The sequence below is a fragment of the Perissodus microlepis genome, chromosome 8 (assembly GCF_051167445.1).
Source record: "Perissodus microlepis isolate ML-2025 ecotype Zambia chromosome 8, ASM5116744v1, whole genome shotgun sequence".
Taxonomy (NCBI): Eukaryota; Metazoa; Chordata; class Actinopteri; order Cichliformes; family Cichlidae; genus Perissodus; species Perissodus microlepis.
In genome coordinates, this window is record NC_140468.1 from 9,272,327 (window position 1) to 9,278,958 (window position 6,632).

A 6,632-nucleotide genomic window follows, 5' to 3' on the forward strand; every position below is an offset into this window, starting at 1 on the left:
CACGCTGCCTGTGTGTTGTCATTTCTCCTCAAGTGGGAGATCAAGGAAGTGTCACCCTAACCACATCCTGCTTGTGTCTGTGTGGGTTTCTTTCGACCTCTTCCCACAGTCCAATGACATACATGTTAACTCAGCTGGTGATTATAAATGGCCGTGGATGTGCGGCCGATAAACTTTAGAGAACCAAGCGCCGTATGAAAGGCTTATATATACACTCACGGCCACTTTATTATTTACACTTTGCTAGTGCTGGGTCGGCCCTTTTGCTTTCAGAATTGCTATAATTCTTCATGCCATAGATTCAACAAGATGCTGGAAACATTTCTCAGAATTTCGCACAGCGGCTGCAGATTTGTACATCCCAAAGGTGCTCTATTGGATGGAGAGCTGGTGGCTGTTTGAGTACAGTTAACTCATTCTTATGTTCAAGAAGCCAGTTTGATATGATTTCTGTTTTTGTGACATGTTGTGTTATCCTGCTGGAAGCAGCCATTGGAAGATAGGTATGCTATGGTCATAGGAGGATGGACATGGTCAGTGACCATACTCAGCTTGGCGTTGGTGTTTAAATCATGCTCAGTTGATACTAAGTGGTCCTAAATGTGTCAAGAAAATTACGTCTACACCATTACACCACCAGCAGAAGCTTGAACCACTGATACAGTTCCATCTTTGATGATGGAGTCCGTTTCTGACCCTTTTTGTTGCCTTCCTATCAGCTCACAGCAGTCTGTCCTCTACCCTCTGCCTGCTGGCATCAAATGGGGATTTTCACTGAAGGCCTGCTACAGACATCCTGTCCGGGATTTGCCTCAACTCTCAACCTTTGACAGCTGAAACAGACTTCCGTCCCCAGAAACACTGAAGACGGATGAATGGACTGACCTGCTGCTTACTGGATATTTTCTCTTTATCAGAATATTCTCTGTAAACTCCCAAACTTGTCCCAGCTTGGGAAACTGGTTGTGTGCAAAAAACCTAGTAGATTAGCAGTTTCTGAAATACTCAAATGAGTCTGGCACAACAACTACACGACGTTTAAGGTCACTTAGATTACCTTTTTTCTTGGATAGGCCCAAATGCCTGAATGCATTAAGTTGCTGCCACATGATATTTGTGTGAATGAGCAGGTGTAGCTAACAGAGGGTCAGTGAGTGTAAATGGCAGTGTTAGAATGCCCCAAAGTGGCTGGATTACCGATGAACCAGAGGTTTCTTCACCAAATCTAAAGATACACAAAGCATAACCAAAAAAGAAAAGACCACAGCTGGCACTTGGTTTCAGCAGCTGCCTCTGAAATTAACTAGAAGCTACAAGCTTGTACCTCAGAATGGGCTAACCTTGTCAACTAAACTTGGACTTAAGCAAAAAGACACAATAGACTTTATTGACATAAGATTAATACTATAAAAACGAATAACTTTATTTAAAATAACCTCCTGACATGCAAACTATAATCTAAAATAAAGGTTGATGTACATATTTCAGCCTCCTCTCAATCATATTTGGTGCCACCTGAAACCTTCAGAAGGTCCTCAGGATGCCTGGGGACGTTTGGGGGTCAAAACAAAGGTAAACAATGCACTTCTCACATTCTTACAAATTCCTTCAGATATAAATTAAAATGGTTGCTTTGTTGCCGCACTCATGTATATTTTAATTCTAGTACTGGTGATATCCAAAGATTTTTAAAACTGGTGTTAAGCAGTCAGTCTCTGCCTTCATTTGGCTTCTGCTAATTTCCCACCGAGGTACTCTGTGTGTGAGGGACGTCCTCCAAATGTGAGAGTGGAGTGAGTAGCGAGGCTGGACAGAGAAGGGCGAGTAGATGCGGTGGTCGACTCAGCTAGGAAACTATTTGAGAAATGTGCAGGCAGAGCCCAGATTGGGCGGTTTTGTCATCTCTGTTCATTCTCTTCTTGGTAATTTCAACAGGATTGTATAAATCATCCCGTGGCAGAGAGGATTTCACTTCTTCCTACTCTGAGCTTTCTCTCTAAGGTCAACTTGGTATATATTTAAGGGAATGTTTATGTATATGAATGTTCATGCCATTTCTCTTCAATACATTTGCTGTTCCTCTTTGTGTCGGAACCTGTTGAGTAAGCCTGGAGTGTGTGAGGTTGGCGTGTTATTGCGGCACCCTCTGCTTTGCAATCTTGGTCGGTCAACTCGGTGAAGACAGAAGGAAGAACTAAACCATTAGAAGTGTACACATCGCCACGATCGTTGGGGCGATCGTGGCTCAAGAGTTGGGAGTTCACCTTGTAATCGGAAGGTTGCTGGTTCGAGCCCCGGCTTGGACAGTCTTGGTCGTTGTGTCCTTGGGCAAGACACTTCACCTGTTGCCTACTGGTGGTGGTCAGAGGGCCCGGTAGCGCCAGTGTCCGGCAGCCTCGCCTCTGTCAGTGCGCCCCAGGGTGGCTGTGGCTACAATGTAGCTTGCCATCACTAGTGTGTGTGAATGGGTGGATGACTGGATATGTAAAGCGCTTTGGGGTCCTTAGGGACTAGTAAGGCGCTATATAAATACAGGCCATTTACCATTTACATGAAATATCAAATCAAAGATTAAACCTTTTGTTACATGTTGCTTTCTTCAGAGATAAAATACGTTTTCATCCTCAAATGCAAAATAAAATTATTATTTTACATATTATAATCTTTTTTTTTCCTGATGGATCAAATGAGGAGACAAGGTGACAATGACGTTGCGTCACCGAGTGTTGGCATCCTTTCATGAAGCAAATCCAGAGCTTACAGGAAAACAACAAGAAGTTTGACTGTGTAACATTTTTAGAGCAACAACAGCTCACAAGTAAAGTTTCATAAGTGCAACTTTGTGGTGATTTCAAATCAGTGTTGCAAAAGCAGCGTGTTTGATGAAAAATGGAGATGTGTTATTATGTGATTTTGCTAATATACTCAGTAACAATAAAGATGATGATAGAAGATCCCGCCTTTAACCGCGTAAGGGCTGATCATTGTGATGATCCCAGTTGTAGCCCAGATGCATCTCAGGGTTTAGCATCTTCCTCGAGGATACATGAACATGCAGACTGGAGCCGGGGATCAACTGTCTGGCCTTTCACTTCTTAGGAGGTAGACAACCTGCTCTACCTTCTGAGCCACAACCTCTGCAGTCACATGATGTCACACTCTCATTGCAAACTCTTACAGCTGATGTCTTTTTGCCCAGTGAAATAAAAGTCGTATCAGTTTGGTCCATCATCATTAAATTTTTGATCACATAGGTGCACTGCACGTTCGTGTTTCCACACAGGCTGCTGTAATTGTGTAGTTATAATGCCACCCAGTGGTCATCAGGAGACATAGCATCTGTGTAGGTTCTCATCCATCCAGGTCATGATGGTGTTTAAGTGCTCGAGCTGAAGGCAAGAAGATGAAACAAACCTTAAAATAAATCCAGGTGCCTTCAATTCAAGCACAGCTGCCTCTTCAAAACACATAGGACTGAGAATATCTATGAGGTTTAATAACAGGATTTTATACTAAGATGTACACAGTAGAGTGTAGGTCATTCAGAGGAAGACAACAGAAAATGGAACAAGAGGAAAAACGCCAAGAAAAAAATGTGAACTCCCCCCAAGTTCTTACCTCCTTTCTTTGGCACCAGGTCCCTACATACATACATCAGACTGCCAGCAGTTATCTGTTATCTAAGACCTTTAACTGTTCCCTGTTCTTATTTTAAATCTGAAGGTAACCACACTTTTGAGGTTGTAACACGTTCCCAATTTGATCAGGTTCATTTTTAAAATGTACAAGCCGGCATTTTCTTTCAGCATTTCTCATTTTCGTTTCCCCAAGGCTTATGTGAATAATGCTACGCTATATGTTTTCTTGAGATTTCATCATAAGCAAAAGTCTGGGAAAAAAGTTTTTACAAGTCATCCTCTGGAGACAGCGAGCCAAATATCACAGTAATGTATAGAGTTCAGTGAGATATTCCAGTTAAAAAACAAAAAAACAAAACAAAACAAATAAAAAAAGTGAGAGGACTATCAAAGTGTTACACCAAGCAGGAAAGAGAAAGCTTTATTCAACCCAAAGGAAATTCTCTCGTTGCAACAGAAACTGCGAGTTTTACTCTACGTGTTGACAAATTTGAGAAATCTCTGGAGGTTCTTGGGGAAAAGTGAGGCAGACTAAAGTCATTACAAGATAAATTGTAATCAGAACCATGACTGTCTGTGCTAATTTCACAGTGACTGTCTAACAGCTGTTGACATACTTTAATTGAGCTGTGTGACAGTACAAATGTGAATGATGACAGCAGCTGACAAAGGAGGAGGGGAAAAAAAGGTTTCACATAGTTCATCATTTCCAGATAACTGTTGAGCTCACTGAAACTTGTCTCTGTGCAACTGTCGTTCGGTGTTGCATCAGTGCACTTTTGCTCAGAGCATCGTCTATGCTTCAACAGCAAACCAGCGTTTCCATGATAACAACTCGCAAATGAAATAAATTCATCTCCGTCTCTGCACTACAACAACAATCAACCCGAGAGTGTCTTAAAAGGTCTAGAAGCTAGCCTGATGTGTCACCTTCTTAGTGCTGAGGTGGCGTACAGCCTTTTTAACCTTTCTGAATACAACTGCCTGCTCCATTTAGAAGCAACATGACGACAGTGATAGAAGTTGGGGAAAAACAAAAAACAGAAGTCAGACTTTAATAATAGTTGAAATAGAGGGAACATAGAAATCACTACAACATAAACAAGGCAGAAAGAAACTAGAAAGCAAAAAAATACAACAGGAACCAAAAACTCAATAAATAGATCAACGATAACGAGTCCAGTCTTTCCTACTTTCCGTGAGAAGGATGGTGCTTGAATCACTATGTTACTATGTAAATATGTAAAAATTGTGTATGTTTCTGTTCTGTGTCTTGTGTACTGTTTGTTTGTATATGTGTCTTTCCTGCTGCTGTTACACCCAAATTTCCCCTTGTGGGACAATTAAAGGATTATTCTATTCTATTCTATTCTATTCTATTCTATTCTATTCTATTCTATTCTATTCTTCTATCAAAGCTGGAAATCCAGAGGCTACAACGCCATGGGAGCAGTATAGACCAGTATGGACATACTAAGCCGACCCTTGTAGGAAAGAGCAGTTTAAGCCAACCAGATGATGCCCATTCCCCTGCAGTGATAGATGCATCTACTGAGCTGAGGATGAAGGCTGTGGCCAAACTCGACTCAGACACCCAATCAAGGGCACGTCTCCCCCGGCTCACTGATGAAGTTGTTGTGTTTGAGATTCCCTGAAAAGGTGAAGATGAGAGATGCATTCACAGTAACAAAGCCATCAGAAAGATGCAATGTGAACTTTCCATGTCTCCATTTGAGACATAAAAGAAGCCAGTAAGAGTCTGACCTAATGGCCTGAAGGATATGGTGGATAATTTGCACATAGTATCCATTGTTACTTCTACTTAAATATAACTTTTACTTCTCACTACTTCTTTTGCTTTAATGAACTTGTCATGTCTGTCACGCGAACCATGTTGTTTTAATATTTTTGCATAAACTCGTGTGTGCAAAGCAAAAAAACGGGGGAAAGACGTGCAGTGAGCCCCGATGCATCACCCACCTATCAGACTCTGTTTATTGTTTTTATATTTGAAATAGTTTGAATGATAAACAGAAGAAGTTTTAACAGAATAGGATTTATCATCTGAAATGCTGATTAATATGCAGACTGTGGTTCACTGACCAACAAAGCCTGATGCTGTGTTGTATTTTTTAATTTGATATGCAAATCACCTAAAGGTTCACTGCAGCTGCTTACATTACACCGCCCACTCTTTTTCTGCTTTAAGTGCCACCTCTGGTGCCTGGTTTCTAAGAGTTAGTTGCGTATATATATATATATATATATATATATATATATATATATATATATATATATATATATATATATATATATGTATATATATGTGTGTGTGTGTGTGTATATGTATGTATATGCATATACATGCATTTATAAGTATGGTTAACAAAGTCGAACAGAGAAACTAATTCTGGTTGTTCATCTGCACAGAGAGAGAGGACAGAAGCTCTGGGAGAGAAAAAGAGGCACACATTGTGGAGCGATAAGTGGCACAAAAAGTTCAAGAGTGGATGAGGTCAAGTGCAACACAAAGAGGTCGGCTCTACAGGGAGACCAACGGGAGAGAACAGGATCAAACAAATTTAATGAGTGAAGGGGGTGAAAGAGATAAATAGAGGTATAGGAAATGGTGTGAGAGAAAATCAAAGAAAGAGGAGAGATGCTGTGAATTAAAAGACTCGCCAGCTCAGCCATTGTTTGTCTAAGTGGTGGCACTGGGCCTCTATGGCAGATGCAGTTTATATTTAGCTTTAAGTATTTGGTCTATACAGGAACCTCATGCAAGGAGTGCTACAACAACTGCTGACATTTTTCACACGTCTTTGCACAATGTTGTTTTGTCTGGCTTTTTCATTCTGCTAGGAAGTGGTTTTGATTCAGCCTGGTGCGTCTATTACTGCCGACACTGCTATTCAAACGCTGCTGACGTTAATTCTGTGAACTTCAGTGTCGCTACCTTTCTACTGATACTACACTTATTAAAACTTATCCTTC